The sequence below is a fragment of the Octodon degus genome, unplaced genomic scaffold (assembly GCF_000260255.1).
Source record: "Octodon degus isolate 3935 unplaced genomic scaffold, OctDeg1.0 scaffold00226, whole genome shotgun sequence".
NCBI lineage: Eukaryota > Metazoa > Chordata > Mammalia > Rodentia > Octodontidae > Octodon > Octodon degus.
The window spans coordinates 1,572,017-1,585,134 of NW_004524802.1; the positions used below are offsets into that span (position 1 = coordinate 1,572,017).

General features: G+C 42.4%; 1 protein-coding gene and 2 pseudogenes across 1 annotated transcript in view; 2 read left to right on the plus strand and 1 right to left on the minus strand.

Annotated features, from left to right (window-relative positions):
* Nucleotides 1–13,118, minus strand: part of Mark3 (microtubule affinity regulating kinase 3) — a gene marked incomplete at its 5' end in the record, with an annotated part of 134,705 nt that overhangs the window by 109,326 nt on the left and 12,261 nt on the right. The window lies entirely within an intron of this gene.
* LOC101570777 lies at nt 437–1,754 on the plus strand (annotated as a pseudogene).
* LOC101585813 lies at nt 1,561–7,484 on the plus strand (annotated as a pseudogene).

Consider the following 13,118-nt stretch of genomic DNA (forward strand, 5'->3'; position numbering starts at 1 on the left):
GCACACACACACACAAATAAAAAAAAAATTAAAAAAAATAAATAGAAGTTAAAAGAAAAAATCACAACTAATTTAGATAGACATGATGGTACATACCTATAATCTAGCACTTGGGGAGGCTGAGGCAGGAATACTGCTGCAATCTGAGAACAGTCTAGGCTATATATACTGAGTCCCAAAGACCAGTCTGAGTAACACAGCAAGAGGGGAGAGGGGGAAGGAATGGAGGGGAGAGGGAGGGAAGAAGGACAAGAAGCGGGGGAAAAAAAACCCCAAACAACCAAAAACCAAAAACACGAATCACAAATTCAAGCCCCGTCTGTCCAATTTATAGACTTGGTGAGACGCTGTCAAGGAAAAAGGGGAGAGGGAAGAGAGAGGAAGGGGTCATAAGAACTGAGATGTGGAGGATGTAGAGCAGTTGTGCCTGACGGCGCGTCTGACGCGAGCTCGGGTGGGGTAGAGAGTAGGGGGCGGTAGTTGGGGGTGGTGGGAGAAGGAGGCGGCGAATCACTTATAAATGGCGCCCAAGCAGGACCCGAAGCGCAAGTTCCAGGAGGGCGAACGAGTGCTGTGCTTTCATGGCCCTCTTCTTTATGAAGCAAAGTGTGTAAAGGTTGCCATAAAGGACAAACAAGTAAAATACTTTACACACTACAGTGGTTGGAATAAAAATTGGGATGAGTGGGTTCCAGAAAGCAGAGTGCTCAAGTATGTGGATACCAATCTGCAGAAACAGCGTGAACTTCAAAAGGCCAATCAGGAGCAGTATACAGAGGGAAAGATGAGAGGGGCTGCTCCAGGAAAGAAGACATCCGGTCTGCAACAGAAAAATGTTGAAGTGAAAACTAAAAAGAACAAACAAAAAACCCCTGGTAATGGAGATGGTGGCAGTACCAGTGAAACACCTCAGCCTCCTCGGAAGAAGAGGGCCGGGGTTGATCCTACTGTTGAAAATGAAGAAACATTTATGAACAGAGTTGAAGTTAAAGTAAAGATCCCTGAAGAGCTAAAGCCGTGGCTTGTTGATGACTGGGATCTGATCACCAGACAGAAACAGCTGTTCTATCTTCCTGCTAAGAAGAATGTGGACTCCATTCTAGAGGACTATGCAAATTATAAGAAATCCTGAGGAAACACAGATAATAAGGAGTATGCTGTTAATGAGGTTGTAGCAGGGATAAAAGAATACTTCAATGTGATGCTGGGCACTCAGCTCCTCTACAAATTTGAGAGACCACAGTACGCTGAGATCCTTGCTGATCACCCTGATGCACCCATGTCGCACGTGTATGGAGCACCACATCTACTGAGATTATTTGTCCGAATTGGAGCAATGTTGGCCTATACACCTCTGGATGAGAAGAGCCTTGCTTTATTACTGAATTATCTTCATGATTTCCTCAAGTATCTGGCAAAGAATTCGGCAACTTTGTTTAGTGCCAGTGATTATGAAGTGGCCCCTCCTGAGTACCATCAGAAAGCAGTGTGAGGCGCACTCACCGGTGTTTGGATCTCTGTCGACATGTTTTTGTTCCTAGTTTTTCTCTTGTACAAATGATGTACTTTGAAGATGTTAGTGTATAACAGAGTTGTTTGTTTTGTTTGATTTTAAACAGAAAATAAAAGGGGTTACAGCTCCTTTTTTCTTTCTTTTTTTCATTTCAAAGTTGCTACCAGTGTATTCAGTGATGGACAACAGAGAGACATGGTGGAGTGTTTTATTGCCTAGTTGACAAAGCTGCTTTTGAATGCTGGTGGTTCTATTCCTTTGACACTACGCACTTTTATAATACGTGTTAATGCTATATGACAAAATGCTCTGATTCCTAGTGCCAAAGGTCCAATTCAGTATATATAACTGAACACACACATCCATTCACTTGTGCTCTTGTTTTTTTTTTTTAATGGTGCTTAAAGAGCCCTTCCTTTGCAAGTCATCCATGTTGTTCCTTAGGCATTTACCTTTGCTCAAGTTGTTGAAGGATGGTGAATTGTTTCATGGTTTTTGCATTTGTGTCTAATGCACATTTTAACATGATAGACGCAATGCATTGTATAGCTACAGTTTTCTGGAAAAGTCAATCTTTTAGGAATTGTTTTTCAGATCTCCAATAAATTTTTTCTTTAAATTTCAAAAAAAAAAAAAAGAACTGAGATGTGTTATGTCCACCCAGTCCATGGACCAACTCCACACAATGAATGTAATCATTATATACTGTTAACACACGCTAACAAAAATTAAAGCATGAGGAAGGCAGGGAGGTGGGCAGGCAGAATAGTAACTTTGGGCCTATGAACCATGTGCTAAGCAGCTCTTGTGCTACCAAGAGATGGAAACAAAAAAAAGGTGGTCCCAAACTTTTAAGGCACTTACAATGTACAGGGTGCCCAAGGCACAACCCCTGTCCCATTCCATAATCAGAATGAAACATTCAATGTCATCCAATAGGTGTACAGAGTGAAATAAATATATGTAATTTTACATTTTTTTCAAAAAAATCTTTATTTTTTAATGTATTTTATACAGGGTCTCACTATGAAGCTTGGACTCGCAGTGATCCTCCTGTTTTCACCCTCCCCAGTGCATGCATCACCACACCCAGTCTCACAGACCCTTCATATTTTCTTTTCTCTCTCTCTCTCTCTCTCTCTCTCTCTCTCTCTCTCTCTCTCTCTCTTTCTTGGTGGAACTGGGGATTGAACTCAGGCCCTTGCACTTGCCAGGGAAGTGTTTATTCTACTGAGCCATCTCCCTGGCCTCCATATTTTCTTGAAGCCACATTAAAAATATTAACACCAGGTTACATTAATTCAAACATTTTTCAACCTAATATATCCGAATATTTCAACATAAAAGATTAAAATTTTATATACTGGTTTTCTAATACTGTCATTTAAATCTGGTTCTCTATTTCATACTTTGAGAACACATTCATTCAGACTAGCCCCATCTCAAGTGCTCAGCAGCCTCATGTGGCCAGTGTTACTGTGCTGGACAGCTCTAAGCACTCAGAAGACATGGTCACAACTGGGTAAAATGAAGAAAATTCAGTGTCCTTGGCTTCTGAAAAATTAGTTGTAGAGTTCTAATGGGATAAGGATCATTTCAGGCAATATAATAGCACATAAAATAGCAGAAAAGCTTGGGGACAAGCTGGTAGTACGTCCTGGGCACATACAACTCCTAACTTGCCACCAACTTCTTAGGAAGCCTGCCAATCTTCCTCTTCTGTTCAAAACCATCATGGCAAAATTCTAAAGAATACATTCTCTATAAATACCTTATCCACTTCTGATTAAAAACTATGGCCATATTTACCTCCTCTCTTCCCAAACTCTAACAACCTGACAAAGAAAGGCATAGACAAACAGAAAAGAAAAAAAAAAGACTTTTAGAAACTAAAAGCAGAGGGGCCAGGGAGATGGCTCAGAGGAATAAGCACTTGCCTGGCAAGCTCAAGGGCCTGAGTTTAATCCCCGGTTCCACAAAAAAAAAAAAAAAAAAAAAAAAAAAAAAAAAAAACACAAAACTAAAAGCAGAGAAATATCTTAGCATATATAAGAAAAGATCAATCTCTAGCCAACTAGGTACATAATAAGAAACAATTTGTGCTATATACTCTTCACATGATTTAGGAATGGGCAGCATCAAGTATCTCTAGAAGTGGTAGTGAAGGTAAGACTGCAACAAGGGGATCTGTCAGTCTGTTAAATCCCCTGGATCTCCTCTCGTACTCTGGCAAAGACAACAGCAACAGCAGCCTAGAGCTCCAGCTTGCCTAGGGAAGAGAAAAATGTAAAATACAGTCTGTGTGCTTGGGGATGCAGGCAAAAGCAAGAGCAGGGGCACTAAAAAGAGAAATAGAAGGCAGAGACCCTTTTCTTGCCCTCTCCCTAGGCCCAGGTCCCAGTATGGGCAGCCAGGCTTAAAGCTCCACTGGGATCTGTCCAGCCCATACAGAAGACTGGAGGCTCCCAGTAGCCCAGTCTTCAAGACCCATCCAGATGCACTGAGGGAGGGAGGAAGAAGATGGGGGGAAGGAGACAGCGCAAACTCTTTAATGCCAGCCTGGCACTTGTGTCACTGAGCTATCTCCCTGGCCCGGTACTTTCCAAAGTTGCAACATTAGATGGTGTGTAAGTCAATAAATAAATAAAATCCTGAGGTAAACTCTCTAAGTTTAGAACTCTCCATACAGCCAAAGTATTAACCAAGTTGTAGGACAGAATAAACTGGTTCGGGCATGCAAGGTTCCCTTCTCAGGAAATCACTGGAGGAACTGCTCAGTGACACTTGAGAATGAAACAAGAAAGCGGAAGAAAAGGGGTCTTATAGAGACGAAGCCACAGAAGGGCAAAGGGAATCCTAGGAAGAGCATTGGAAAATTTAAGGGTGACTGCTGCACAGCAGGCAAGGCAGAGGGATGCAGATTGTTCTAGACACAGAGGGGGAAGTGTACAAACTGCCAAGTCACAGAAACGTCAGCAAAACAAAAGACAAGGTATTAGAACTTCAGGGAGGTCTGGAACTGCAAAACCGAAGAAGTCATCAAGGCACACTATCACTCGCTGCACACGGCCACAGTAAAGTGGAAGAGTGGACAATGATCTAACAATAATGATGACAGAACTGGGGGGTGGGGGGGAGACAACAGATTAAAAGATAGATGCAAGAAAAGGAAATGGGAAATGTACTCACTGTGTGTGGTGGCAGCAAACAGGTGGCCCAGGCAGGAAGATCACTACAAGTTTAAGGCTAGCCTGGGCTACACAGTGAATTCAAGACCCAGCTACAACTCTTGTTGCACAGGTCCTGCTTTACCTTGGTCTTATCCATCCAGTAGAAAAGTATGAAGACAAAATATAGGAAATAAAGCCATGCTGTTATGTTGAGCTGTGGGGGACTCAGGTCAATAATTTCTGACATTGCCAGTTAAACAGAAGACCCAAGGCTATTATGGGCTACTGGACTCTTTTAGAATATTTCGCTGAGTTTACACACCTATAATATTCAATAACGGAACTTAGAAAAAATGAGGTATACCGATGAATGTCCATTTTGTATCTGTGTATTCAAAGTGGTTAGGACAGATATATAGTTGCATTCTCTTAATGAATAGAATGAGTTGTTCTAATGGTGTTTGTAAATAGGATCACAAGTCTGCATCTTGTACAGCAATTAACCACTAAGAAGAATATATGCAGTGTATTATTTGTTGAAACTGTACTTCTGATTTGATTTGAAACTGTCTCATTGCTGTTTATCAATAAAACTTTGGGGGGAAAAAAAAAAAAAGACCCAGCTAAACTACATACCAAGAACCTGTGTCAAGCCCTTCCAACCTCTACAAAAAAAATTTTAAAAAACCTTTCATTTTTCTTAGAAGGAGAACAAGGAGAAAAAAAATAAATAAAATCAATCAATAGCAACAATAGCAGTGTAATTAGGTGTTTAGAATTATAGACATATATGTTTAAAAAACTACAAAGTAGTAACTTATGGCCTGCTATTGCTTTACTCAACAATACCTACATGCACATCAAGGAAATAAATACATTTCATTTAAAATAAAAACTAGTTTAGGGCTGGGGAGACAGCTCAGTACAATAAAAACTAGTTTAGCTGGACATGATGACTCTCCTCTAATCCCAGCACTTGGGAGGCTGAGGTAGGAGTACTGCTGTGAGTTGGAGGACAACCTGGGCTACACAGTGAGTTCAGCACCAGCCCAAACTACACAGTGAAAACTATCTCAAAACAAAACAAAATTTTTAAATGAATTTGAAAAAAATTAAAAAATAAATCAATTTGTTTAAAACTCTCTCTCTCTCTCTCTCTCTCTCTCTCTCTCTCTCCCTCTCCCTCCCTCCCTCCCTCCCTCCTCTGGCTAAGCAGTCCCTCTGCAGACCTGGGGTCATCATCCATAAAGGTGATGTTGGACAAACTGATGAAAAGATGTATCCATACCCAGAAGAGATTATAATGAATCATATATGTATTAATCATACATACAGATGTGTGGCAAAGTAAATAACAATTTGATTAAAAATCTGAAGCTATTATAAGATTAAATTAGAAATGAAAGGGAAAGTGACTGTCCTAAAGTCATTTGAAAAGAGCCAGGCATAGTAGTCCATGCTTATAATCCCAGCACTCAGGAGGCTGAGGCAGGATTGCTGTGAGTTGGAGGTCAGTCTGGGCTACACAGTTAGTTCAAGGCCAGCCTGAACTGCACAATAAGATCTCAAGAAACAAAACAAAACAAAAACCAGGAGGAAAAAAAAAAAAGCCATTAAAGTGTCATATAGGGCTCCAAGGCCAAGAAGCGCGTGGTGCTGCCCACCCGCCCCGCGCCCCCCACGGTGGAGCAGATCTTGGAGGACGTGCGAGGAGCCCCAGTCCATGACCCAGTCTTCACCGCACTGGCCCCGGAAGAGGCCCCAGCCACCACCAGGAACACTGAGGACCCCCCCGAGGCCCAGTGGGAGCAGATCTACCAGCAGGGCCAGGCCTATGTGGCCACCAACGAGCAGCTGCGGCAGGCTGGAGCCCTCCTGAGGCACAAGTGTGAGGACCTGAGTCACGCTGGTGAAGAGCTGGAGCAGGATGTTGGCCAGGTGACCCAGGCTGCACTGCCAGTGACCTCAGCCACCTCCGGCTGACTGGGACTGTGGTTGTGGGAGCCATGAACCCACTATGGCGCTCCCTTGTCACACCCTTCTGTGACACTGTGCAGCAAGACCCACCCAGCAGGGCCCAGCACAGGCCCAGGAAGTAGGGGGTGGGCACAGCTGGCTCCAAGCAGTTCTGTCCCCTCCCCATGACAGCTTTGCTCTGGCACTGCCTCCTTCTGCCGCTCAGGTCAAGGGCCACCTAAGGTGTGCACAGCCCTCTGTCCACCTCAGCTGCAGGCCTGGCTGGATGAGGTGTAGCGGCCCACTGCCTGTGTGACTCAAGAGGACCTGAGGCTCTAGTCCTTTTATGCACCAGCCTGGTCATTATGACAGCCCTGGGCTGCCACCGTCACCACCCCACTGGCCCCAGTGGAGACGTCGCGCGGCCCTGCCAACTCCTCATCGCTCACTATCACCTCAATGAAGGCATGAGCTGGGTCCCTCGGGCCATGCTACCTCCTCATGGCTCTGGCCCCGCTTTTGCTGCGGGCTGGCTGGAGGTTTTGCAAAAGGGCTTTTTGCCTAAGCCAGTCAGATCCAGGCCCTGGCCATCAGGAGAGCAAGTGCCAGGCCCATGGGGCTAAGTGCAAACTTAGCCTTATTCTGCTGCGAGCAGGGACAGGGACATCCACCTCATCTAGAGCCCCAAGCCCAAGGCCTGCTGTCTGTTCCTGTCCAGACTTGGCATCTAGGAGACAGGACTTTGTTTCTGGAGCATCAGTGATGTTTTTCAGCCAGTTATAACAGCATATGCCTGTCATCCCAGCACTCAGGAGGCTGAGGCAGTAGGATCTCAAGACGCTGTCTCAAAATAAATTTTAAAAATGGAAAAAAAAAAATAAAGTGTCATATAATACCTACTGCTCTAAGCTTTCTAAGTATTTGTTGATGAACCAGTAAAATATATTAACCACTAAAGCAATCATTCAGTTTATTGGCTTTGAATGAACTGATTTTTTGGCAAACTAATTTTCATTAAACTGAATAAGACGAAGACTTTAGGGTAGTGGGTCTCTACCACAGCAGGGGCGATTCCGTTATCAAAGCAGGCATCTGGCAATGTGCACACAAGGCTGGTGGTCCAAACTCCGTGCACTACTGGCATCTTGTAGGTAGAAGCCAGAGATGCTGTGAACACTTGGCCATGCTCAAGATAGCCACCCAGAACAAAGGTCTGGGCAGTCTAAAGTGCAGACAGTGCCATGGCTGGGATGATACACCATGAGGAAGTGAAACTGTATTTCTCCCAAGCCCCATCCTGCTATCACCTTTTTCCTATTGATAAAACTCTTATCTATTGCTGTGCAAATGAGAAACCTGAGGCTCCCTCACCTCTTTTTCTCTCACTTGTAAATCAAACTTGTGATTTTTCTCTTATTTTCTTTAATTAGCTATGCAATTTCCCCATCCCTACCGACAATGAGCTCACCTTGTGAACCACTGCTTCTCAGCTCCTGCCCCTCCCATATCCTCTTCAGTCCACAAGTAACAAGACTCCACAACCTCACATCTACGCCACTTTCATCTCTCACAACTCTCAGTTCATATGCCATAAATACTAGGGGAAAAGGCTTTAGCTTTAGTTCCTTTACATCAAGATTGATGGAGGGGCCTGGCCTTAGCTCAGTTGTTTAAGTGGCTGCTTCCACAAAGCTGTCAGCCTCAGGTTGCTGTAGTTCGATCCCCACAACACTCCAGCCAGCCAAACCACCCCTGAGGGCATTTAGAGAAAAAAAAAAAAAAAAAAAAAAAACTTATAAGGGGCTGGTGAGATGGCTCAGTGGTCTACAGCACCTACTTGGAACAAGCTCAGCAAAGCACAGGGACCGCGGTTCAATCCCCCAGCACCACATGCCAGCCAGCCCCGCCCCCTGGTGGGCTGAGCTGGCCACACACACACACACACACACACAAATAAATAAATAAAAATTAAAAAAAAAAAGATTGATGGCAATTTCATATCAGGTTTGGGGGCTCATGCCTCTACTCCTGCCATTCTGAAAGACTGAGTCAGAAGGATTACAAGTTTGAGGCCAGCCTGGGCTACATTAGTGGGTTCAAAGTCAGCCTGCACAATACAGTGAGACTCTCTCAAAATACAAAAACTGCTAGGGATATAGCTCAGCAGCATAAGTACGTGCCTGGCAAGCATAAGGTCCCAAGTTCAATCCCTGGTACTGCAAACAAAACAAAAACCACAGAATAAAGATATGCCATGTACAGGAACCTAATAACCTCAGTTAATGTAAACATTACATACCATAACATGGACTTAGACTAATAATATCATGAATGAAAAATAGGATGGGGAACTACAGAAGGAGGTAGAAGGGGGGAAAAAGAAGGAATTTTTTTAAAAAAAGAAACAAGCTGTGGTATGTAGATGTAACCACTCTCCAAGATAATTGTAAGTTATGTGACTAAAAACATGTACTAATAAAATTTTTTTTTTAACTAAACAACAAAAAGATGGTGATACCCCCTCTTAATGCTTTCTTTTACAGACTGCCCCTGCCTTACTTCTTCCCCCTCCAGCCATCACCCTTCCCTCTACACACAGGACCTGCACACATGCAGGTATGGGGCTACAGGATGAGCCAGTGGCTAAGCAAGACCTGTCCACCTAGACTATGGAGAGGAATTAGACACAATGAAGTTAGAAAAGGCAGGCCAAGAACTGTGAGCACTAAATCTGAGACTAGATTATCCAATTTTTAAACCAAAATATATTTTATCCAGAATAACACTATAAGAGCTACCCTAAGAGAAAATTAACACTTAGCAACATTATCATGTGCAGTACAAGCCAGGCATTTTATAGGGTTTTGTTCTTTTTTCTCACTATGTTGCCCACCTTGTATCAAACTCCTTGGCTCAAGTAACCCTCCCCCCAGCCTCTCAAGTAGTTGGGATCACATGAACACGGCACCATGCCTGGCTGAGATGTTACTTTTTTCAATCACAATGCTGATGGGTGAATGATAAACTTCTTCAATAAATAAAAAAGATGAGGCAATTAGTGGGCAGGTGATGCAGAGGTACTGTAATTTCTAGGCCATCCTGGACTACACAATTAGTTCAAATCTAATTTTTCTAGTCTCAAGAAAAAAATATATGGGGCATAGTTTAAATATAAAGACCTACCTAAAAACAAGTCTATAACTTCAAGTCCCATCTTCCTTTTTCTCAGTAATAAACCCAGGCTTTATGCATGCTATGCCAGCACTCTCCACCAGAGCTACAGCCCCAGCCCCAATTTCTCCCTTTCTGTGCTATGCTCACTCCTTTGTTGCTACCCAGCTTACCTATTTGGCTTCACAAGTGTCTTCAGACTGTCTATCAATCATTGTCTCAGGCCCCAGTTTTAGGCCGCCCCTTAAGAAAGCAGTCTGAGGTTTTAAGAAAGGAGAACCAAGGTCATCACTGAGAAAGCTAGACCAAGCACAAGGATCACTCACCCAGAGACCATTAATATTGAGGACACCTGCTGTCACACCTCAGTCCTCAACTGCTTTGAAACTTGATCCAACCTTGATTCCTGTCCCTGTACTCATTTGTTGCCTGAGAACCTGCTACTTTTTCCAGTCAAAACAATGTAGTTTCAGGTAATTGTGCCTCTCAGAGCCAATTAGTGACAGTACCAGGGTATCATTGTGTGACTTACTGTGTGTCCCACACTTCTGAATGCTTACTCCTTTGCTTCATTAATTACTCAGTAACTCAAATTTGTTAACTGGTCACCCATAATAAAAGGCATTTTCTAAGTATCTGGAATCATACGACAATACAAAATAGTCATGCTTTCATGGAGCTTTTAGTACAGTAAGGGAAATGGATAAAAAACTATCAACATTAAAAATACGTATAACTAGGGCCGGGGAGATGGCTCAGTGGAATAAGCGCTTCCCTGGCAAGCGCAAGGGCCTGAGTTCTAATCCCCGGTTCCACTAAAAAACAAAAACAAAACAAAACAAAAATATGTATAACTACATACTATGTTGGAAGTTAATGCAATGGGAAAAAAATCATTCAGGGGACTGACAGGACCATTAGTGTTAACAATAAGCCTTACTGAGGTGATGTTTGAGCAAGATGAGGTGAGAGCATTACCTATATGAGTAACTAGCAGAAAAGCATTCCACACCTGCCCGGCAAGCTCAAATTCGATTTGAGTTCGATTCCTGGTACCAAAAGAGAAAAAGAAAAGAAAAGCATTCTAAGGCAAAAAGAACAGTCAAATATAGGGCTGGAGTGAAACAAATATTTGTGGAATGAATATTTGTTCAGGAAAAAAAAAAAAAAAGCAAGCAGAGGGAGAACAGCCAAGGCCTTGAGGTTAGGATATCTCTTAGTGTATTCAAAGGACAGCAAGAAGACACTTGAGGCTACCAGTGCAGGAAGCAAGAAAGGTAGGCTAGGCAAACTAAGCTAAAAGGACCAGAGCACCACTACTATTTCAGATCTACTTCACAGACAGTAAAACTGGAGCACAAAGTTAAATAACTGGCCCAAGGTCAACAACAAAATGCTAGATTACATTATAAACCCAGTCACTATTGTGATGTTTAAAATCAGGCCCCCAGTTTCTGACATGTTCCCACTTAGGAAGTCAGGCACATGCCCATTCTTCTTGAATCTGCACAGGCTTGTGACAATAGCACAGTAGATGTCTGACTGCACTGAGGCTCTTGGTAGCTGCTATGGCCAAAAGCCCCAGTTCAATCTGTTGAGGTGCCAGATTGGTAGAAGAAAAAGTCCAAAATGGAGTCTTCCAACCCCCAGCCTCCCAAGAATCCCTCCCTGCAACCAAGGCCTCAGACACAGTGGAGCAGAGGCAAGATGGCTGTGTGAATTCCAGCAACACAATATGTGAGCAGAATACAATGGTTCTTGTTTTACACGGCTAAGTTATTAAGTGGTCTATTTCCACAACAATAATAAGTAGAATTATTCAATCAGCAGGTAATAAGTATTAAGAATCTGAACAAAGTTAACAAAAATGAAAAAAAAATACGTTACCATGTTACGTGAAAATTTTATCTTTATCTTCAATGTCTAGACCCAATCAGACATCTCTGAATGACTTAAGAAAAATAAACTAGATCTAAGTAGCAATATGAATAAAGATCCCTTGGTATCACTGTCAAGATCAGAACAGATAAGGGCTAGGGGCTGGTGAGATGGCTCAGTGGTCTACAGCACCGACTTAGAACAAGCTAAGCTAAGCAAAGCACAGGGACCGCGGATCAATCCCCCAGCACCACATGGCAGCCAGCCCCGCCCCCTGGTGGGCTGAGCTGGCCACACACACAAAATAAATAAATAAATAAAAGATAAGGGCTAGAAAAAGAAAGAAGAGAGATGGAATGAAAAAAAGAGAATCATGAAAAAGAGCCACAGAAGCCTTCCACAAAAGATGTTTGTGCAAATTAAATTATACTTCAGGGTAAGTCTAAAAATAACAGGTCTACTTATTTCTAGGATGCTATTGTCAATTTAGTCATAAAGATACAGCATAGAGATGGAAGATGTATAAAAATAATTAAGATGTGCCATATACATGTAACAACTTAATGAATATAATCATTAAGCACTACAAACATTGGACTTTGTTTTTATTTTTTGAGAAAGGGTCTTTTGCTATGTTGTTCAGTCTGGCCTCAAACTCATAGTAATCCTCCTGTCTCACACCCTCCCAAGTGCTGGGATTACAGGCATAAGCCATCACCCAGCATTTTCCATTTTTTTTTAATGGACTAGTAAAATTTTTTAAAGAATTGCTATATAAAATTCTGTGATCAAAATCTTTAGGTTCACCTTTCATAAATTTCCTGTAGCATTTTATCATTACAGATTTCCATGTAAAACTTCCATAACAGAATCCCCTCAATGGTTATGCCCCCTATTAACAAGAAACACAGCCAAAAAAACAGACCATACGGTTAAGTAAATGAAAGGAACTAAAATTATCCCATGTGTATATTACCAGACCATAGGACAATAAAATTGGCAAACAATGGCAAAAGAAACCACAAGATCTTCATAAACACATGGAAATTAAAGAGCACCATCCTGAACAACCAATGGGTCACAGATGAAATAAATTAGGACAGTTTCTACAATTATACAAATTACCAACACAACATACTGAAACTTACATGACACAATAAAAGCATTCCTAGGAGGGACATTTAGAGCAGTGAATATATCAGGAAAACAGAGTGAGCTCAAATAAACAAGTTAATGTTGAACCTCAAGCTTCCAGCAAAAGCAGAAACCAAGCCTAAAAGTTTGTACAAGGAAGGAAATTAAGATCAGAGTAGAAATCAATGCAATGATGACTAAGAAAATAATATACAGAACCCATGAATTGAAGAGCTGGTTCTTTGAAAAGCTAAATAAAGTCAACTAACCCTTAGCCAACGGGGGGGGGGGGGGGG